The sequence below is a fragment of the Sus scrofa genome, chromosome 4 (assembly GCF_000003025.6).
Source record: "Sus scrofa isolate TJ Tabasco breed Duroc chromosome 4, Sscrofa11.1, whole genome shotgun sequence".
In the NCBI taxonomy this organism is placed as follows: Eukaryota; Metazoa; Chordata; class Mammalia; order Artiodactyla; family Suidae; genus Sus; species Sus scrofa.
The window spans coordinates 11,744,810-11,768,779 of record NC_010446.5 but is presented as its reverse complement, the minus strand read 5'-3'; the positions used below and the strand labels follow the sequence as shown (position 1 = coordinate 11,768,779).

Below are 23,970 nucleotides of genomic sequence, written 5' to 3'. Positions count from 1 at the left end.
GGAACGTGGAACAGTTATTCGTGGCATTTTCATTCTATGTTAATAGAATCACTCAGGTTGTGCAAACCATTACAACACAGAGTAACATATGTCATGTCAGTGGCAGATCTAGGTACATTGGTAGGTACGAATGAGGGAGGCTCAGCCCAGCCTGAACAGTTAGAGAAGGCATCCTTGGAGAAAATGGCCTCAAGTGAGCTTGAAAGGATGAGTGGGAAAGAGAATTAGTGAGGGCAGGGAGGGGATTACAAGTGGAGCAAACAGCATAAGCAAAGGCATGGTGTGAAATAGCTTGGCGTGCTGGAAACCATGATTAGGCAGGCAAAATGAACACTGTTACATTAATTGTTTAAAGCTGTACCGCACATCTACAGGAAGACTCAGAAAACCTCATTCATATTCTAATTGCTTGCTATTTTCCAGAAAGTTCCGGCAACTGTATTATCTGTTTTCCTAAGCCTCATCAAATTATAGGTGAGGTAGAGAAGGTAATATTAGAGACAAGTACTCTCAAAAACAGCAAAAAGAAGGTAACAATCATAAAATTAGATGTAAAAATTTTAAATAGAAGAGAGTAGCCATATAGAACCACGCTTTCTGCTAACAGCATCAAAATAATAAGCCCTAGTCCAATGTTACGATGTTTGGGTGTAGATTAAGTCAAGAAAGCGGCGGGGGGGGGGGGCCTCATGATGAGATTAGTGTCTTTATAGGAAGAGAAAGAGAAGCGATTCCTCCTGTGAAGACTGAGCAAAAGGCATGTGAACCAGAGAGAGGGCACTCCTTCACTCTGACCTTGGACTTCCCACCCTCCAGAACCTTGAGAAGTAAAAGGTCTGTTGTTTGAGCAACTCAGTTAATGACATTTTGTTATAGCAGCCATAGCTGACTAAAACAGTTAATCCCCCATCTGATGCAAGAATGGTTTCTGAAGTGTTCCTGAAGCAGGGTGGACCAGTCACACCTTCACAGGTACCAGTGATGCATGACATCACGTCAGCACGTTTGGGAACTGAGGAGGAAGAAGCTGAGATAATCAGGTTTTTGATTTGGGGTGAATGGAAGGTATTTCTATAAATGGAACATTGCATCAGATCAGGGAGTGATGCTAGTTTAAGTTTGGATAATTGCAGTATAACCAGGGAGAAATATCCAGCAGATATTGGAATATCTGAAGCTCAGGCTGAGGTCTGGGAGAGCAATTCAGACTTGGGAAATCAGTGGTTGAGTGTAAGTCATTGGACCTATAAGAGTGGAAAAGTTTGCCTAAGGGCTTTGACTATCCAAGGACAAGGGATGTCAGCTGAATCCAGAGTTCTAAGGAATGTCAGCTTCAGAGGGTTGAAAAAATCCACCAGGACAATGAAATGGCTTCTCGGCATTTAGCGCTCTCCTGGGATACCCTGTAGCTTTTGAAGGTGCCTCTTCAATGTTAATCTCCTGCAATAAATAGATGTTTTAGGTCCAGAGCAGAGCTGAACTTTCACCTGTCTTTTTTTAGCATCTATAGTTCTACAAATGTAGCTTGTGCTTATATTAACATTTTATTAGCTGTGTTCCAGTGTTGACTCACTTCGAATTTTCAGTCAAACAAAAGCCCCTGAGTTATGTTCTTATTAACAGTTATAAAGCCAAGTTTCTGTAACTAATGCTAGGGTAGTTGATCTTTGACCTTAAATGTAAGTCTCGTCTACATTAATTTTTTTATCCTTTGTTCCTTGGTTCTTTAAGTCATCAAGAAAACAGTGAGGTTATGTTTTATTACTTCAATAAAGCAAGTCAGGTAAATGATTAATACAAATTATCAAAACTATTTTAATTAAAAACTGTGGTTTATAGGGTCAGGCTTTGACTACCAGGGTGATCATAAAAATCATAAAATATTTACCATTCTTTATGCAATTCATACTATAAATAAGTTCTAAAAAGTCTGCTATTTACCAGGCACTGTATTAGGGTATGGGCATTCAGGAATGTGAGCAGTCCATTCTCTTCCCTCACGGGCTTTATTCTCAAGTGGGGGAAATAAACATTAAGCAAATAAACAGAAGTAGAAAATTATTATATACCATGAAGTGGCGGCTCCCATTAGAAAGACTAGCAGAGTAGTCTATGTTAGATGGATCAGGGCAATCTTTTCTGAAGAAGGGGCATCAAGCTAAATTTAGAAGGGGAGCAGGTCTCAGCTAAGTGAAGATGCAGTGGCTGGGGCAAGGCTTCAAGACAGACTGGGGCAAGCACAAGATCCTGAGGCAGAAGCGTGCTTGTGTGTCCGAAGACCCAAAAGATGGTTGAAGTGACTGAAGAGCAGCGTAGAGGTGACCTTTTATGGGACTGGTAAGTGATGAAGAAGCCGGGTCCTCCTAATCTGGCTCCCCATGTTAAGTATTTGTGTGTGTGTGTGTGTGTGTGTGTGTGTGTGTGTGAAATGCAATGGGAAGCTATTGAAAGATTTTCAGCAAGAAAGCACATTTTTCTCTGAGAAAGATGATTCTGGGAAATCAGTTAGGAGGTCATTGCTAAAGTTCCAGTGAGTGATGTTGGCAGCTTGCACCAGGGTGGTGGCATTGAAAATGGGGAGATTCATGATAGGCTTTGGAAGGGTGTGTGGGGAAGGCATAGCTAATGATGACTGGGTTTGGGGTCAGTTCAACTGGGTGAATGGAGGTTAACATTTACTAAGCTAAGAAGAACAAGGGTGGTAATAGATTTACAAGGACAGGTTAAGATTCCTACATGGACATGTTCAGTTTGAAAGCCTGTTGGTTGTTATAACCGTTGTGAACATAAGAAATCACACTTCTGGATAGAGATACAAATATTAGAGGCCTTGATATAGAGAAGCCACTTAAGGCCAGTAGATAAAGTTGTGTAGGAGAGAGTATAGATCAGGAATTGCCTTGAGGAGTTCCCGTCGTGGCACAGTGGAAACAAATCCGACTAGGAACCATGAGGTTGCAGGTTCCATCCCTGGCCTCGATCAGTGGGTTAAGGATCCAGCATTGCCATGAGCTGTGGTATAGGTCACAGGCTCGGCTCAGATCTGGCATTGCTGTGGCTGTGGTGTAGGTGCTAGCTGTAGCTCCTATTCGACCCCTAGCCTGGGAATCTCCATGTGCCACAGGTGTAGAATTGGCATGAGATGAATGCCTTAAAAATTTAGAAATTTTGTAAAAGGACTTGGTGAAAGGAATTTATAAGGAAGAAAGGGAAAGAAAGAAGGGATATTTGGCCTGCACTTTATTGGAACAAAAGAGAAATAGGTTTCAATAAGGAGGATGTGACTAAATGCTCCTAAAAGGTCATGTAAGAATTGTTGCATTAAGGGCTTCTATTGTAGCTAAGAGGTCCTTGCAGAGAGACATGACTGTATTTACTCTGGGTCCCTAGACCTTGCCCAGTGTTCCCACATAGTAGATTCATAACACACTTTTGTAAAATCAGTGGATGAATAAGACAGCAAAATTATATTGCTTGTCCCAATTTGCATAATACTTTTAGTGCATAATTAAAACTAACAATCACACAGTGAGATAAATTTTATCAGCCCACTTTCCAAATGAAAAAAATGACCCCCTGGAGAAGTGTCTTGCCAGAAATCAAATGTCTAATGGTATAGTTTGGTCAGGACAATTCTTTCATTCTCTACCACCATCCCAATTCACTCAAAATGATGAAGAAATGAAGTGATATGACTGGGTATTAACACAGATAAACATGTATTATACTAACAAATGTTACGATCTATACCATGGAATGTATTTGCATATGGCTCTGTGTGTGCGTATGTGTATCTGCATTTCCCAAAACTTGAAATACAGTCAAAGCCAAAAACCTGGGGGTTGGCCATCAGTTCATAGAGACAGTGGCCACACTCCCTAGGATGTGATCCTAACTAGAGCATGCTGGGTGTTGAGGGGATTGAGAGAAGGGAAGAGGCTGAGGGTGTGAACTGACAGGGGCAGAGGGTTGACAGTGAGTGGGGCTGGAGACCAACAACAATGAGGATGAAGAGCTGCCCATGGCTCACGCAGACACCACACAGAAGCCAGACCTCCCTCGCCTGTGGTGTAGAAGGAACTGCAGTTACATACCAAGAATTCGAGCCACGCTTACACACAGCAAACAAGTGCAGCTGCAGTGACATCTTCAGAGAGTGACTACAACAATCTAGAATGAGGGAATTAGTCATTCTTCACCTTCTTTGTCTCACATTGTCATTTGTTGTTAACAACGGTTAACGGATGGGAGGATCGGCCCTCCCCCTTCACTTCCCGTTCCCATCACCAGCGCAAATCCATATTAACCAGCCCAAAATGTGGGAGGTGGGACGTGTGGGACAACTTGGATCTGGGGAGTCTTGCTTCAGTTCAATGGATTTTATTGTGATTTCATGTTTGGAAACTGCTTCTTCTGCAATTGCCCTTCTTTTGATTCCCTCCCAGCTGATTTGGGAGTAAATGAGCTCATAAAGAAGTTCTTCTTCAGACGCACATTTTAAAAGAGAAGATCTTTATGATCTTTTGTCCTCATGAGGACAGGGGTTTATTATTTCCTAGAATTTGGATTCCTTTAAGGTTCTAGCAGAGAATCATGGAATGGAATATTAAAAATCCCTTTGTTGCTCTCGGAACCAATGGTCTTAGAAGATAAAGACTCATTGCATTAGCTATTTACAAATTTATGATTTTTAGGTGAAGAATATTTTGGTTTCTTTCTACAAGAGAAGTGTGTATTTTGTTTGTTTTTTAAACTAGCAGTCTGTTTTATTCCCTTTTTTCCCCTTTTTGGGGCCCTACCCATGGCATATGGAATTTCCTGGGCTAGGGATGAAGTTGGAGCTGCAGCAGCCAGACTACATCACAGCCACAGCAACTCCAGATCCAAGCCGCATCTGTGACCTATGTCACAGCTCATGGCCACGCCAGATCCTTAACCTACTGAGCAAGGCCAGAGATAGAACCTGCAGCCTCATGGATACTAGTTGGGTTAGCAACCTGCCGAGCCACAGTGGGACTGTGTTTTATTGAACAGAGATTTGGCAAAGTACAACAAATGCCCAGCTTGGGAAGATGTGGTTTCCAGTCCTGGCTCTGTCATCTTCTAGGTCACTACTCTAGCCACTTAGAGTGGCAAGAGCTTGGACAAGCCATTTTAATTTCACGAACTCATAGAATTAGTAATATATGCTTCAACAATCATTGCAAAGATTAAATGAGGTAACATAAGTAAAGCTCCAATCACAGTGCTTTGCAGACCGTAACAGCCTGCAAACATTAGCTAAATCTGAATCACTGCACAGAGGGAATCAAAATTAAAAACAACCAAACAAAAGGCACTTCCTATAACAATGAAGCCTCCTGTGGCAGGATTTGCAAAATATCCAATAGCACACATGCCAAGATTGCCTACCACTATTTATTGTCTAATTCTTTGCAACAAGTGTATGTGGTAGAAATGCTTAAGTAACTCAGTACATGTCCTTGGATGCTTTCAGCCTTATGATGAAGCCAGATTAGCAAGGTAAACTGAAAGCTGGACCTTTGCATTGAACTTCCTTGAGGAAAAGTATTCTGGAGAGCTAGAAAAACTATTCCAATACTTTCTTGGGAGATGCAAATTACTTTCTGAATAGAAACATTGTGACGCTCCATTACAACATTAATGTCGGGTCTGGTCATGATGCAGAGCATTTACTTTCCGTTGTGTGCAATAGAAAAAAAAAGAAAAAAAAAACCATTTTGTTAAGGAAGCTCTTGTGGCCTGACAGGTTCAAGTTTAAAAGGAAGTTTGACTTCCAGCTCTCTTTCACTTTTAAAATAAGTGAATGCATTATTTTTCAGACAGCAAGGAAATGATTGAATCCATTGACTTCTAAACAGAATCTCCTTACACTAGGGAAGTCCAACTCAACCCTGTATTTGAAAATTAGCATACATTTACCAGACTTCCGACCAGAATGGAAATCCCTAACTGATCTTTCAACGGCACTGTACCATTCTGTCTTTGAAAAAAAATAAACCAGCTTTCTGGGAAGGGTTATCTTGTCCTAGCCTGAAACTGGAACACATTAGTCACCACCGTAACTTATTAAAATCTAGCAAAACAGTGGGTAAAATAAAATCTCTGGTTCATCCACTTAATTTGACTAGAAATTGTCAGTTAGCTTCCCGAGAACAGTTTGAATCAAGAGGAGGTGAAGCTGGATCCAATGGGTGAGAAATTTACTCAGTCACAACTTACACCTCAGGCATTTCCAATAAAAAGGGGGCGATGTTTTCTCCAGACAGGTCTGGAGTGTGGAGGAGATGACTCAGATTCACAAACTATCTCAGACACATTGTTTTCGGGCCATGAAGGTGCAATGTCAGAGTCAATGCCATTCCCATCAACAAAGAGCCATGTTAGATACATAGGAGTTGAACCAAGTTTGAGAGACAGTTTCCTCCACTGATGCAGAGTGAAGCTATTTGGGGGATGAATATCTGTCCAATCTATGCAAAAGTCTAATCATTTAAAATAGGGGAAAACACTGGGGGGAAGGAAGAATTGGGAGGGTGGAAATAACACGTACATACTACTGTATAAAATAGATGGTAACAAGACCCTACTGTATAGCACAGGAAAACCTACTCATATGGGAAAAAAAGAATAAATATATTGACATCCACACTTATCCACTTTACTGTACTCCTGAAACGAATACAACATTGCAACTCAACTATACTCCAATAAATTTTAAAAATACAATAAAACAGGGGCTCATGACCTGGTTTTAGGGACAAATGGTCTTGACCTAACGCATCACTGAGAAACGTCATTGCTCCCATCTGTCATTCAGACAAATCGTGCAGTGTGACGTCAGAGTCTGAGGAAGGAAAAGGAGGTGAGGAGATCGATATTTATTTAGTACTTTCTTCGTTCCTTAGCGGCACTGAGTCAGTTAATGTGCACATATGCTTTCATTACAACAGTCTGAGGCAGGCATCCCTGTTGCATTTTATTTATTTTATTCTTTTTCAGCTGTACCCAAGGCATATGGAAGTTCCCAGGCCAGGGATGGAATGCAAGCTGCAGCTGGGACCTACGCCACAGCTATGGCAACTCCAGATCATGAACCCACTGCCTCACAGCGGGAACCCCCTTGTTGCCATTTTAGTGAGACAAAGAGAAAAATAGACAGCTTGCTTAAGGTCACACACGGAAAATTTAAATTCAGTTGTTCTGACTGCAAAACTAAGGCTTTCTCCTTCTCCTTTCAATCAACTCCAATATGAGCTGTTTTCATCAGCGGTTCTGCTGTTGCTCAGTAGGATAGCATTCTTGTTAATTTTCTTGAGTCACTTCAGCCTGTGGATCTTCCTTCATTGCTCTCGGTTAAAATTACACTAGCTGATATTATTGAATGACAGAAACCAAGCCAGGAACTTTACACGCAGAATCTCCTTTCATCACTGTAAAAAGTCTTTGACAAGTTTTAGCTCTCATTTTACAGACAGGAAAACAAGAAGCTCTCAGCACACTTTGCCCAACAGCACACAGTTCAGGAGTGGCAAGACCAGTTTTGAGCCCAGGTAGTTTGATTCCAGATTTGTTCCCTTAGCCATAGGTTAAATAGACATGCGTACTCTGTGCATTTGCATAATCAAATTGTGATGGCCTGTTTTATGCTCTTCAGAAATACAGTCATATATCATCAATGGAACCAATAAGGGACTTCATTCTTTTCAAAAAAAATTCAGTAGGCTATAGTTGACTTTGTAATTGTCTTAGTTTCAAGGAAGTCAGTTATACATACACATATATTTATTATATTTTCAGATTCTTTTCCCATATAGGCTATTACAGAATATTGAGTAGATTTCCCTGTACTATAGGGTAGATCTTAGTTACCGATTTTACATATAGCAGTGTGCATATGTTAATCCCAACTTCCTAATTTATCCCTTCCCCACCCCCACCAAGTTTTCCTTTTGGTAACCATAAGTTTGATTTTAAAAAGTTTGAGTTTATTTTGGTTTTATAAATAAGTTATTTTATATCATTTTATTAGATTCTACATCTAAGTGTTATCATATGATATTTGCCTTTTTCTATCTGACTTAACTTCACTTAGTGTGATAATCTCTAGGTCCATCCATGTTGCTGCAAGTGATGTTATTTTGTTATTATTTTTTACGGCTGAGTAATACCACATCTTCTTTATCCATTCTTCTGTTGATGAACATTTAGGTTCCTTCCATGTCTAGGCCATTGTGAATGGTACTGCAATGAACACTGGGGTGCATGTGTCTTTTCCAATTATAATTTTCTCAGGATATATGCCTGGGAGTGGAATTGCTGGATCATATGGTGGTTCTACATTGAAGAACCTCATTCTTTGCCTGTACACATGCTAAGGTTATCTACTTCCCAAAGGATGACATTTCATCCTGGGAATGTCATTGCTTTACAGTTGATAGTCTCATTCTGGTTGATGGACTGTCGTTAAGATGATAAACCTACCAGTCAAATCTAGTAGCCTGCGATTTATGGATTTATGTTGGCAGATCAATTATCGAAAAAATTTAACAATTGCTTGCCACTAAGTAAGAGATCAGTGAACTGCAGTGGGTGGCTTGCATACGCATTCTAACACACTAGACCCTAACCATGATTACCCATAGCAAGGATGAGGAGTGCACCTTCTTTAAGACTTTCTTTTTTTTTTGCTTCTTAGGGCCACACCCATGGCAGATGGAGGCTCCCAGGCTAGGGATCTAATCTGAGCTACAGCTACCAGCCTACACCACAGCCACAGCAACTCGGGATCTGAGCCGAGTCTGTGACCTACACCACAGTTCACAGCAACGCTGGATCCTTAACCCACTGATCGAGGCCAGGGATCAAACCTGCAACCTCATGGTTCCTAGTAGGATTCGTTTCTGCTGCATCATGACTGGAACTCCACGGCTTTCTTTACAACAGAAAGCTTCTCAGCATGAACCACATAGTCTTCAAATTCAACGTAAAATAAGACAAGCATTATGCTTTTTGAGTTTATCATCATTCTTAAATATTGTCAATAACAGTTAAAATGATACTATAATCTTATTAAAATATATCAACTCAATTCATTTGGAGGCATCACGGAGACTTTACTTCTCCCTGGAATTTGTCTAAAACCAGCCTACTCTTTCTTCTTGAGGAGATGGTGCCACACATCCTACACCAAAGAACAAAGAGAAAATACAGTTGCTCAAGTCACACTGATTTTTGTCTTCACACTGATAGTAAAACCCATGTCTTAGTCATACAAGGAGTGATTTTTCAATGCTCTATTAAGAGCAGAGAGAACGTATTCTTTCCAAAATGACTCTAGCTAATAGAAGTTCTGTTAAGTGTTTCTTACAGTTTAATTTAAAAAGTTTCATAATTTAATATGGGTGTGCCTCCAGATGAAGCCTATAGCTTATACAACTCATTTTATTTTTTTCAAAGATTTTCAAAGACTTTCCCCAAATGGTCACAGTGTTTTCATCCAAACTTCTCTTCATGGTCAGTGAGGATCCCGTAGCCTTGGCCTGGGTCATGTACCCAGAAGACAAGGCTAAACTTTCAGGGCAGGGCTGGCCTCTGTTTATGAAGCATAGAGCTAAGGAGAACCCAGAATCTGGGTTTGGAGGGAAGGTAGGTCCAGGAAGCATGGGGGGGGTGGTTCCTAAATGTCTGTTCCCTGGAGACAGTCCTGAAGAAAGAAGTAAATGCACATTGAAGGATCTACAGCAAGGACCAGGCAAGGCTTGGGACTTGGAGTGGACAGATGCCCTGAGCAATGTAAGTGGCAAAATTAAAGCCACTCCAATGAGGCTGACATTTTTTTTTTTTTTTCTTTTTAGGGCTGTACCTGCAGCATAATGAAATTCCTAGGCTAGGGGTCAAATTGGAGCTGCAGCCACCAGCCTATGCTACAGCCACAGCAACGTGGGATCCGAGCCACAGCTCATGGCAATGCCGGACACTTAACCCAGCGAACAAGGCCAGGGATCAAACCCACATCCTCATGGATACTACCCAGTTTGTAACCCGCTGAGCCACAATGGGAATCCGAGGCCAACATATTTAATAACACTTACAGATTGGCTACAAGCTCCTTTAGACATTCTTGAACATGAATCCTTCCAAACATAATGGAACAGAAATTAAGCAAAATTTTTACTGGTATAAACAACTTTGGTCACAAGCTGGCTTTTTTTTTTTTTTTTTTTTTTGGCTTTTCTAGGGCTGCACCCATGGCATGTGGAGGTTCCCAGACTAGGGGCTAATCGGAGCTGTAGCCGCTGGCCTACTCCAGAGCCACAGCAATGCAGGATCCGAGCCTCGTCTGCAACCTACACCACAGCTCACGGCAACGCTGGATCCTTAACCCACTGAGCAAGGCCAGGGATTGAACCTGCAACCTCATGGTTCCTAGTTGGATTCATTAACCACTGAGCCACAAGTTGAATATTTGCATAGTGATGCTCTGTTTAACCGGTGGCCTCTCCCCGCCACACCCCATTTTCCGTGTTAAGATGCATTGTCCTTCGCTCAGAAGCTCAACTTCTGTCTCTGGTCCTCCTCAGACAGCCAACACAAAGAGCTCAAAAGTGAGCAGGTTTGAGCCAGTCTTCCTGTAGCATTATAATCAGAGCGTGGGGGGAATTTTTGTTTCTTAAATATAACAGTTTATTTTGGTGAAATTATTATAATTTAAATCTCTTTCATTGTGTTCCAAAATCTGTGCAATTCTTTTAATTACCATAATTGTTTTTGTTTTTCAGTTACGTGTATGTGTCTTATAAGTATTGTGGCCATTTTCTCTGTGTTTGGATAGATCCAAGCCTCAAGGAGACATGAATGAGAGTGTAGCAAATTCCAATCTACTTCCCTCCCTGCAGCATAGGTCAATGTGTGGGAACAGATCACTGGTTCAACTTAATAGAACACAAAGATCCTTGGAAAAAGAAAAGCCAGACGGGTGAGAGTTAGAGTTCGGATTAGAAGCTCCTTTGCAGCTCACCTTTTAGCTCCTTTCCCAAGACCTCATATTTTAACTCTTGTCCAGGAGGCTTAAGGATTCAGGAAAAAAAAAAAAAAAAAAAAAAAAAAAGGATCAGCCTTAAGTTTCTCTACAGAAATAAAATGCAGAAGCAGTTGTATTTGGCATCCGAAATTCTAGGCTCAGAATTCATTTTCCCTAATTACTGACTGGGTAAACATGGAGGGTTTGTGTTATCTTTCTGAATCCTCACTTAACTATCGAATAGGGGAATAGGGACACCGATCCTTTCTTTGTCTTCACTCTTTCATAAGATTGTTCCTTATTTCAACTAAAATATTATGAAATAGTTCAGTACACTGGGAAGCCTGAAGAAATATAAGTAGTGCTTATTGTATTTTCTCCTCTTGCTATTTTTTCAAAAAGGATAAAATCAACCATGTCCTCAAATAGCCAAAAAGTAATGGGTAGGTCAGTACAAGGGCTGCCACATACAGCTGTGCAGTTTGTACACTGCACAACTAGGGCTGTCAGGATTTGGGGGGAGAGGAGTTGCGATCAAAACAGGTCTGTCGACAGAGCCCCGTACCCTGGCATGGGCCTGCTTTATTTATTTTTATTTGCCCATTAACATAAAAGGACTGTATATGTTAACAGAAGACTGGATGGTACACGAGAAATCAGGGCTCTGTGGAATCAGTCCTGAAAATTAAATTAAATATATTTATAGAATCATTCAGTGAGGCACATTTTCAAATTAAGGAATTTAGAATCCAGAAACCTAGATTCTAGTCTTGGTTTTGCTGGAAAGCAACAATTTTAAGCAATTTCCCTTGGTACTTGGGGCTTCTGATTGCTCACTTGTAGAACAAAGTAGTTACCTTCCATCTAATCTTGATAGTTAAATGCAAATATATTTCTATAGTACTCTGAAAAGATAGGTATGTTTCTCATTCATGGATGTCTGACTGCATCTTACCCAACTACCTGCCTTCTTTAACAATTCCTGGCAATCTATTAACTGGTTCCAAAGAACAATAAGCTCAATTTTTAAAATGCAGACAACTCATGCAGTTAGCCACCACCGGGTGCAAATAAGGGGTGATGTTCTTTATGCATGCCAAAAGACCCACACCCACACTTTATCTTCTTTCTCCATCTTGTTTGGTCTCCAGATTCCCTTACTCATCTCACTAAAAAATCGCTTGCTGGCTATTGCGTAAAAGATAATTGATTTAATTATTTTAGCCTAAACAAACAAAGCCAAACATCACATGATGATCCCACGTGATGCTGCATCTCCAAGATCTGAAGTTCTAAGGCACACTGTTTAAATAGCAGGTTCATAAAAGCATGAGGAGTGTGGTGAAAGAGGCCTTATGGAGCATCAAATTCAGTTTCCTTGTTTTCTAGGGAAGGTGTTGAGGCTCCGTGTAGACCAGGCACTGGCCCTGAATCTTGCTGTCACAAGCTGAAGCATCTGACTCAGAAATCAGGACATCTGACTTTAGGTGCGTTGCTTTTCTGATGACATCAAAGTTTGGTTATGCTAACTGCATCCCTTGCAGTTCTCCCTCTTGCTCATCAAACTCAAGGCCCTCCCTGGGCTGCATCTAAGTCTTTGGGCAGCTTAGGAACAGGCAACTCTTAGATTCCCCTAGCAGGCCCCCTTTCTTCCTCAAATTGTTCCTCAGCCTCTTATGAGAAGTCAGTATCTCCCACTCCATCTGAAATCCCTGACCCTGTCATTATTCTCTATACTATGACTGTGCTTTAACTTTTTTCATAACCCTTATCAGTCTTCAATATTATATTTGCATTATTTATTTATATACTTGGTACTTTTCCCCTCCATTTAAACGTGAGTTTAAAAAAAAAAACAATATTTTTTCCTTGTTTTATTACCTTATTCCAGTTACTAGAATAGTGTCTGGCACATAGTAGGTGCTCAATACATGTGTTTGAATGATTACATGAATGACTGAGTTTATGAATGAGCTATTCTTAGTTTCCAGAGGGTTTTATTTTTACTCTCTTTCAGTAATGAAGCTTGTTGATTTGGGTACTTCTAAGCAATTAAATTGGTATAATTCAACCACAGTTTGACACTCTTTAAATGCCAACTCCCTCTTTTTTCTCTTCACACTAAGTCATCCTTACTCTTTTGATTCTCTTTCTATAAATAGTACTAGACTCCCGCAAATTTCATCTTGGAATATACCAAAGATTCAGAGGTCAACATGCTCTTTGTTCATTTAAAGCCCAAATTGGTGGGTGTTTAAAAGGAACCGCAAAGAAAACTCATGCTCTGCCTTTATTAAGTATTTCTAGTTGTTGATACTTAGTTCATATTCCTCTGCTGACAAGTATGCTCTGAAGCCAGGACTGTGCTTTTTCATGTCCATGGAGGTCTCAGCAAATGTTGTTATGCTAATTACATTGTCTACTTTAAGCCCAAAATATTGATGGATTGTGGGCAAAGGGTCCCAGTGGAAAAATCCTGGCAGGACTTCTTACCTATTATGACATTTTTATTTAGTTCAGTCTTTGTTTTCCAATCTACTTGTTTTAGAGTCACTTCATTTAAGAGGTTATTATTCATAGTAAGAACTTTTTTTTTCTTTGCCTGTGGCAGAGAGAAGAGTGTAGAGACTACGATTGATGCAAGGTCAAATTCAGAAGCAATCTAAGCCAAACTTTGGCCTCTGTGCAGAGCCAAATCCATCAAACAAAGGAGATGAGATAGAAAAGTACACCCTTTAATTAGCTCTTACCCACAGAGTGGTTTTCAACAGGGAAACTTGGAACCTCCATAAAAGTGTCTTCTTGTCTCTTAGGGGTTTCCTGTGGCCTTGAGGGAAAATTCATTTGCAGATTAAGCATTTCCTTGTTTTACTTTGGCATAAATTTTATATACACATAAATTTTAATGTGTATATATATGTTTATATATGTATATGTTTTAATTTGGCACATATATATATGTAAAGACTTCTTTACTTTGCCATTACAAGGTTGGACTGTAAGGTTCTCAAAGGGCAAGAAGTACCCTTAATCAATATTCAAAGTTTATACACAACCTAGATAGCTTCTGGTACATAATAGTGTTTGCAAATGCAAATGCGTCAATTGATCAATCAGTTCATGAATGAGCAAAATAAGGTAAGTCAGTGAATTCATTTCTCCTACTTGATTCTTTATAATGAGAAGTGAATAAAATAATTTCATTTATGTAGTTATCTGGATTTATCCCAGCCCCTTATCTCAACCTAAGACAACTTCAGAGTGCCTTATAGAATCATCTGTCTCTGGTGTGACGACATTGACTTCTTCTGCTGAGTCCCACTCAGATCTCTTCCTTGAAGATGTGTTTCCCTGCATCCAAATCTCTGCTGCCGAGTCCATTTCCAGGAAACACAACCTAAAAGCATAACCTAAAGGATAGAAAAGAAATGCCATAGTTGACCACAGGTGGATATTAATTTCTTTTTCTCCTCAACCTGGACAATGTTTTAAGTGCTTTGCTGCCACAAAATAAAGTGAGAAGCACAAACTTGTAGCATAAAAGAGAAGTCCAAATGTGCCCATATGTCCTTTTTCTTTTAATTCTGTAGAGTGATAGCACAGGTAAAGACCGAGATGCTGAAATAGCATCCCATCTCTTGTGAACTCTTTAAATGAAATATCAAAGTTCAACTTCGGCACATTTGCTTCCAATAAGTCTGAGTTTCTCCCTTTAGTAAAAGTAAAGAAAAGCCCAGCAATTACACCAGGCTATTTTTCTCTCTTAGCGAGAATTGCCTTCCTCCCTTTTCTGGGCTCAGTAGAGCTTCCACATACAGAGAAACTGGGTTAGTTACCAGCCACCATAGTAGTGATGAAGATCCTCCTAAGAATCATTTGATCCCTTTTTTTACTTGCATTCTCAAGCCTGACACTGAAGCCTGCTTATGGAAAAAAATCACTTGGGTCTAAGCAAGGGCACAGGCATTCCTTACTATCTTCTCATTCCTGATTCCCCTTTGAGGGAAAGCTACAGTGTTTACTGAGCTACCATGCATGTTAGGCAACAGTTTTGTTGTTGTTTGGTCTTTTTGTCTTTTTTAAGGCCGCACCAGCAGCATATGGAAGTTCCCAGGCTAGAGGTACAAATGGAGCTGTAGCCACTGGCCTGTACTACAGTGACAGCAACACCAGATCCTTAACCCACTGAGAGAGGCCAGGGATTGAACCTGCGCCCTCATGGATGCTAGTCGGGTTTATTAACTGCTGAGCCATGACGGGAACTCCAGGCAACAGTTTTTTACAGAGGACACTTGACCCTGTTCTAGCTTACATATTTAGGTGGATTTTAGACCCCATGGTCAAACGCTATGTCTCAGTTTCCCCTTGTGTGATATGGAGGTAGATCATCTCTGGTAAAGTAAATTTTGTTTAATATGGTACAGACATAGATTCCATTAATACACACACATATATATATGTGGACCATATATCTGTTGGCAATTGTGCCAATCATGTTACATAAAAGAAAACCAACCCAAACAAAAGACTTATGAACAATAAGTATTTGTTTTCACAGCCCATCATGGGATGTGGCTACCATTTGGCTGATGGCTCTGCTTTAGGCTGCTGGATCTTCAGGGCTTTGTTCCAGAAGCTGAATTCAATTCATATCTGCCTTCTGTGTGTTTGTTCTTGAGCCTAGGATCAAGGGGCCAGGCTTCCTGAAGCAACCCATCCCCAACAGGGAAATACAACTCCCATCCTGTCATTCTGCAGGTCTGTCTGCTATTCTCCATCAGAATCTGCAGCTACAGAAGTTGTCTGTTTACCTGGGCTTTGGCGAGGCGACAGGTCTTAGTCATCTCTAGATCTTGTATATTGTTTGGCACACAAAAGGCGCTCAATAAATGCATTTGAGTTAACAGATGCCTGAGTGAATTAACTCTGCATAAATCTATACCAAGACATTCTAAAAGCACTGTGCTAAAGTGATGAATGGTTGAGTTACAATTTGTAATTAGGGCAAGCCTGACCTGCTTGGGCACTTGCTAAGTCCTTTGAAGTTGTCATTATGGAACCCAAATGACAAATGACCCTTTTGTGTCAGCGTTAGTGCCATACACTGGGTGGAATGGACCACTGATCTTACCCAGGATGTTTTGTATTCATTCTTGGGAACACAATTAAGTAGTGGAGAGATTTCAGCAAATGTACACGCATAGTTTTGAGATCTTTACAACAGTGCCTTTGGAATTATTAGGAGAAAATTATTTATTATCCACAAAGTATTAAATAAGAAACTATTTCAATAACTCACTTGATTTCCTCCTGGAGAGCAATTCAAAAACAATTCCATGAAGGCGAACAGAAGACATTCATGGAGAGTTCCAAGAACCAGCTTTCAGAAGCTCAGTTTCAATGGGAGGTGTTGAGAAATGGCCACAGGAACTATGAACATTTAGCTTTGAGCCCCTCCTTCAGCTTTTAGAAATGGGCATGTCATTTAGCTTCTTTTTAATTCCTCATTTGTAAAGGGGTCTCAATTTCCTCATTTGTAAAGGGGACATAATAATATTTACATGTAAGTTAATTACAAAGATTAAATGGGACAATGTATGTCCATTACCTGGTGATCGATTCTTCAGTTTTTTTGATGCAAGTCCCTTTTCCTTTTATATTTCAAAAGTTGCTGTTTTTGTGGAATGTTGATGGAAGTGCCATGCTTTTCATTTAACTTTTCTTTCTCAATGATCTTGGTTGGCTATAGAAGTATAAAATTATTTTAGTACTTATTTGTCTAAAATCTATAGGTACCATCAAGTTACATATTAGGTAATTTGAATTCTAATTCACTTCTGAGCTGCTTCTGTGGCTTGGTTAATTATCCTTTCTAAGACTCAGTTTCCTCACCTGACATTAATATTTAGAGTTTACTTAGGATGTAAGTTTATAAATTATACATCTTCCTACCTACTTATCACTATTTTCTTCTTTATGCATGCATCCACCCATAAGTCCACCAAAAACACTTTTCATGCCATTCACAAGATATACAGTAAATGAATCATTCATATTAACCTGAGGTTATAGGTAAAAATCTAAGATTAACCAAAACATTGCTGAAACCGATGCCATGTGGACAAATACCATTATAGTGAATGAGAGATATCTATATATTTTTATATAGTAAAGTATATAATTTGACCAAATAAAATTCAATCAGTGGTAAAAACATAAAAGGCATGCTTTCAGCTAATGCACAATAAGGAAATTCAAATTAAATAAGCACATAAGTTAGAAGGTTATTATACTCTAATCAGTCAGGAATTTTTTCTCATTTTTTAAAGTTTTATTAAAGTTTAGTTGATTTATAATATTATGATGATTTCTGCAGTATAACAAAATGATTCAGTTATATATGTACCGACATCTGTTCTCTTTCAGATTCTTTTCCCACATAGATCATCACAGAATATTGGGTAAAGTTCCCTGTGCTATAGAGCAGAGAATAGGAGTATTTTTAATAACAAGCTTTTCTAGCATATCAAATCTGATTTACCTTATGAAAATTTAATCTACAGAGAGTATTTTTTCTAGAACACATACATCCCATGTATTAAGCCAAGGTGGTCTTATTTACCATTTCCACTGAATATGAGCCTTTATTTGATCTTAAAATTTAGTCTTGGATCTTAGTTCATTCTACTCGGAATTCAGCCCCAAGACAGATTTTTCTCCCGTTTCCTCTTCCATTTCCATTCTTCTTGCCACTGTCTTAGCCCGAGCCCTTAGGAATTCTCTCCTGGTGGTGACAGCAGCCTCCTAGCAGATCCTCCCTGCTTTCAAAGTTATCATTTTTCAATTCAACTCACCAGACAATCTGGTGATTTTTAAAAGATAGAAAGTTGATTCTAAAAATCCATTCCATGGCTTTGCATGTCCCTTAGGCTAAAGAACAACCCCCTCAGCAGAGCCCGCATCACTATCCTGGCTCTATTTATCCTTATTTCTCACAACCCTACCACCTGTACCAAGATAGTGCTGAGTTCCTCTTCTAATGATTCCTTAAGTTTTCTCATGCCTGGTGCGCTTTCCACAGACCTTTGCCCTGTAGGAAACAGACTTTCCCCATTAAAACACCTGAATCCTGTTTGATTTCTGACCAAACGCCTCCTCTTCCAGAAAGCCACGGGGACCTCATCATATGTCTACCAGCCCCCGCAAGTCTATATAGTGCTTCCCTTCCTTGCTTCAAAAGTACTCTTGCTTACTTTTCCTGATGTCTAAACTTGAGTAATTATCTAAAAAAAAAACGGGTTTCCCCAGTACACTGTGACCAGTCGAGTGCAGAGGTCCATGAGTCTAACACAGTGCCTGGTCATATGTGCATATGTTAGGCATTTAGTAAACATTTGTTGAATGAACCAAATGAATGAACTTTTTAAAGCCGCAGCAATTTGGCCGTCACACCCCAAATTTCAAACAAGAAAGAAAATTACCATACAAGAGGATTTGTCTGAGTGCTTTGTTTCCTTGTCATATTATGTCAGGGATCAAAGGATAGCATTTTTTCCTCTTCAGATTGAAAATAGCTTTGTTTTTACTGCTTTTTTGTCCCTCATATTAAAGGGAGCTTTCATCATAGATTTTAATATGACTTGATTGTCTCTGTATTCATATCCCTTGATACCCTGCTTTTCACTGTAAGTCAGCAAGATCAAAATCTTCTCCTAATTATCTCCACTACCTGCTGAAATATCTGCTGCTGGGAATGTGTCAGTGGCTCCAACAATTATGCGGTGGTAATGACACGCGTTCTCGCGAGGCAGGGTGGTGGTGCCTGGACTTCAAAGGGCCTCTGCCAAGTGGTGCTATGTAGTGTAGTTCAATTAAAGCATAATTAAGGTGGCATGCTAGATTCTGACTTCTGCTTGTGTCAAAGATGGTCCATTCCCACAGTGCATATGGCCACCTTTGCGGCAGCTCTGGAGTTACACAGAGGATGGCAAAGCATTGCTGTTTAACTCCTCCAGGGTCTGTCCACGAGAAGATGGCACTAGGTGGTCAGTGGGATCTGATTTATTTCAGCGTCCGTGGAATGATCTAAGCTTGTACCAGACCCAAATTTACCCCAATGTACAACATTTCATTAATTCCTGGTGGCACATGTTACTATTCTCAATTTTAGAGGTTTCAAACCTTAGAAAGGTTCTCTGCTACGCCCAAAGTCATGAGCTTGTCATTCACTAAGTCCATAACCTTGAGCAAGTTTCCTAACCGCTGAGATTCAATGTTCTCATCTGAAAAGGAGCCAAAACCATCCTGTATGTATGTTGCCATAAAACAGGCATACACACAGATTTGTCTGTATGTTTACATCTATCATCTGTCTATCTATCTGTTATCTATTTCAAATACAGTGATCAACAGAATAGGTACTCCATAATTTTTTTAAAAAATGCATTTTTTTGTTAGTTTTCCAAGATCCCCAAGGCATGTAACTATCCAGCCTCCCTGTTTTCTCACACCTAAGGACATACTGACCTTCATGAACTCTCTACTCATTCTATCAAAGAACAAGTGGAAACAACATTAATATTTGGTATGTCTCTAAGTTGACTGAAAAAGACTACATAGAGACTCAATTCTTCTCACATATTTCTTCTTCCTGAAGAGGACAATAGATTTGTATGTGGAGGGGGTAGGTGTTTAGAGAAAGTCCTTGGCATTATTTTGGGTAGCTGATTTTCTGGTCTCCCACTGGTGGCTTGGTAAAAGACTCTGAGCTACTTTATTGCAGTTAAGAACACAGAATCAGAAGTTTAAAAAAAAGTATGAGCTAATTATTTTAGTCCTGTGAGTTAAGAGTCGTGTAAATTTAAGCAAGTTACAAAACCTACCTAAGTCTCTGTTTTATCATCTACCAAAAGGGAACAACAAGAGCACTTGCCTCACAGGGCTGTTGAAAGGACTAAATAAGATAATGCCCATAAAGCTCTTGGTATTGCATTGGTCAATTCTCAGAATCCAATAAATTATTATTATTATTACTACCACTCTTCCTCTGTCTCCTTGTCATTTCATCTCTTTGTCACACATACACACTCTCATCCAACCTCAAACTCACCACAGATTTTCAAATATTCTTGAAGGTGCTATCATGTGGTGAATGCAAAGAATGAAATAATGCATTTGCAGCAAAATGGATGGACCTAAAAACTCTCATACTAAGTGAATTGAGACAGCGAAAGAAACATCATGTGTCACTTATATGTGGAATCTTAAAAAAAGGATAACAATGAACTTTTTTGCAGAACAGAAACAGACTCACAGACTTTGACAAACTTATGGTTACCAACAGGGACAGGTGGGGGTGGGGAGGGATGGACTGGGGGGTTGGGATTGGCATATGCACACTGAGGTATATGGAATGATTGGCCAACAGGGACCTGGTGTACAGCCCAGAGACCTCTACCTGGTATTCTGTGATCATCCACGTGGGAAAAGAATCTGAAATGTATAACTGAATCACTTTGTTGTACAGCAGAAATGATCACAACCTTATAAATCAACTATATTTCAATAAAACTTTAAAAAATTAAAAAAAAGAAAGTACAAGCTTATGCAAATTACTCGGGAATTCATTCCGTCTCCATTTTTGCATTTCAATCAGATTCACATTTCAAAGGCCTGAGCCTTGCCTGACAATTCTCCTGGCAATAGCCACAAGAAAAATTTGAGCAAAGTCTCTCTGAATCCAGCCGGGCCGATTTAAAGCAAAGTTTCCTATGTATCACAACTAACTGGATTTCAGGGTAGATTGTGCATTATCAGCAAGCTGTATCAACATTTCAGAATCATCAGCATAAAACTAGGTTGGCTTGGCTGGGGCAGTGCTCTGAGTTATGATTCTATCACTTCCTGTCTCAGAGCAAACCAGCAGTATCAGAGTGGTTCTGGCTCCAGTGTTCAGGTTAACAGTATGACAACAGACTCACAGTCTAGAAATCTGCCAGTGTTTCAACTGCAAGACCAGGTTTAGAGGAGAATAACCTTGCTGAAATTTTGATATACAAAGTTAAACCCAGTTAGGGACAGAAGACCAAGTAAGGGGAGATAAAAGGGAAATGAGGAGGAAGTAAGGGAGGAAAAATAGACTGAGATGGTTGTTGCCCAAATACTTGGTATCACAAGATGATTTTCTAAGTATTAGCTATCTGCTAAGAACTTTCATTTCCCCCTCATATCTACTATGCCCTTTCAGCAAAGGATTTTTTTTTTTAAATTCCCAACACTCAATAAATTCTCATAAATCATGTTAAAGTTGAGAGAAAAAGATTCTGAGTTTTTTAAAAAAAAATTACAGTAGGCAGTTAGAAATGTCAGTACTTGGCAAATTTTCAAATATCCAAAATGCACAGTAAACCCTCCAATTTTCTGGAAATAAGTGATTCTATGGGGCCAAAACTAGCCAATAACTTTGCATTCATTTTTTTTTAAGTGCTGAAGTTATATTTTATTATTAGATATATTTCCTCCCTAATACATCTTGCATAGTTCCTGGCCTTATGAAGCTATGATGCGCACTCCAACAAGTAAATTGAATTTTGTCTTCCTGTATGAACATGCTTGTTAATACTGTCAATTATACCATACATGTACTGACCTCAGGGTCAACATAGGTTGTTAATATACCCTATGCTGGCTGGCCTCTGACTGCTGAACATTAGGAATTCTTATGCTTGATTTTTTATGGATTTCTGTCCTCTTTCTCTCTGCAGTTACACATTGTATAATAGTATTAGACAATGCATCTCCCTGAAAAGGCGCTTTTTACAGAAACCTATCTGTAATGGCCTAAAAAAAAAAAAAAAAAAAAAAAAAAAAGAAAGAAAAGAAAAAGGAAAAATTGAAAACAAGATTATCCAAACCTTAATTTATTTTCTTTCAAAAAATGAAGTAAATTTCTACTCCATGACAGGTAAGTGCTCATAGTTGGGGCTGCAGACATACTAAACCCAAATAGCTCATAGGTTAGTGAAAAAGAAGACAGGCATTTATAAAATTAGCCACATGGCAAGAAGAGCAAAGTACTCTTAGAGGAATCTCAAACTCGGATGCCAACAGAGGCTAACCAGATAAGATGAATTAGAGACACATCAGGTGCAGAAAAAATAGAAGGAAAAGTTCTATGGGAGAGACTATGGCCATTTAAACTGATACTTAGTTCCAATCCATTTTTGTCACAGAGAATGGAAGGAGAGGAGGAGAAAGGAGGAATAGCATTCTGCAGATTTAGCACATCTGACATACAATGTGTCTTATTCATTTGTATGTTTCTTTTCTCCTTCCTCCAGGGTGAAGACTTGAGACATTCAATACATGTGTATTGACTGCATTTTAAAAGCCTTAGAGAAAGATAACAGCATTTCATATATAACATGGATGTAAAAATGTATTATCTTGTGAGTACATGTGTTTAACCTTGCTGCCTTCCTTCCTTCATCTCTATTTACTTGACAAATAAATATGCAGAGTTTATTATATGCCAAACGCTGTTAAGGTGCAGGGAATAGAGCAGTGAACTGAGCAGGCAAAATCCCTGTTCTCATGACGCATTCTGGTTGGGAAGATGTTGACAGTAAATGAATAAGTATATTTAAAATGAGTGTACATTATACCACTGTTTTATACATATATATGTACAGCACATATAGACACATACACAGATGCCTTGTAAGACTATATACATTACCCTTATTATTATATTTACATATATATAAGTATATAATACATTAACATTTATGGATATACACACATATATAGGTAATATGCATATATAAAACATACACATAATGTACATATGTAGGTAAATAATATACATATACATTATATATAACATAATTGCTGTGGTTAAAAGTAGAAAAAGAATGATAGATTGTGCCAGGATGGCTGTGGGAGAAGTTATTCTTAAAGATGGGAGGAGCCGGGGAGAATCTCAATGAGAAGATGACTTTTTTTTTTTTTTTTTGCCACATCTACTGCATATGCAACTTACAGGCCAGGGACTGAATCCCAGCAACAGCTGCAACCTATGCAGCTGCAGCAGCACCAGACTCTTTAACCCATTTTGTTGGACCAGTGAGCAAACCTGCGCCTCTGCAGCAACCTGAGCCACTGCCATCAGATTCTTAACCCATGGTGCCATAGCAGGAAACTCCAAGAGGGTGACTTTTAATAGCAATACCAAGGGCATGTGTATTTTTAAGTATATCTGATTAAAACATATATCTTCAGCACTTGAAACACAAACAAAGTTATTAGCTAAGTTTGGCCCCATAGAATCACTTTTAAAATGAGATAAGTTAATACAGTGTGTATTTTTCACAAGCCATTTCAGCAGTCCAGAGTACAGCTATGGAATTGGCAGAGTCTGATTTAATGACCGTTTAGGGTTTTGCCAGGTGAGTATAAGGAGAGAGAGGCAAAGGATTTGAGATGTACACAGAAGTATGATCTCAATGATAGACCTTGGCATGTAAGCTTTCCTCTTTGCTTACATAAGTGATGCATTGTGCTGAATTCTGTGGGATGGCGAGATGAATAGACATGGGCCCTGCTCTAAGAGAAGGAACTTATAGTCTAATGAAATTTCCCAAATTTCAGCCATTCAAATGCCCCATCATGGTTGTTTTTTTTTTTTCATATCTTTGTGCTCCGTACATTATTTAGCGCTCTCTTAAATTATTATACTTCAATAAATTTTATTTGATAAAATATTTGTGTCTCTACTTAATGGAAAATCAGTTTCACTTGCCATAAATAGAAGGTAATTGTTAAACCAAATAAAATGAAAACAATAATATGATTGAATTTCCAAGCCAGTTACTTTGTAAGCTGAAATCTCCAAGCTTGGATTTGCTTGTCTCTTTGATCAATAAAGG

At 39.2% G+C, this 23,970-nt stretch overlaps 1 long non-coding RNA gene across 1 annotated transcript; it reads left to right on the top strand.

The window, feature by feature from the left end:
• On the top strand, window positions 1,848-22,777 carry LOC110260222. Its single transcript, XR_002343084.1, has 3 exons — window positions 1,848-2,337; window positions 12,434-12,531; window positions 22,384-22,777. It is a non-coding gene; the product is annotated as an uncharacterized LOC110260222 (long non-coding RNA).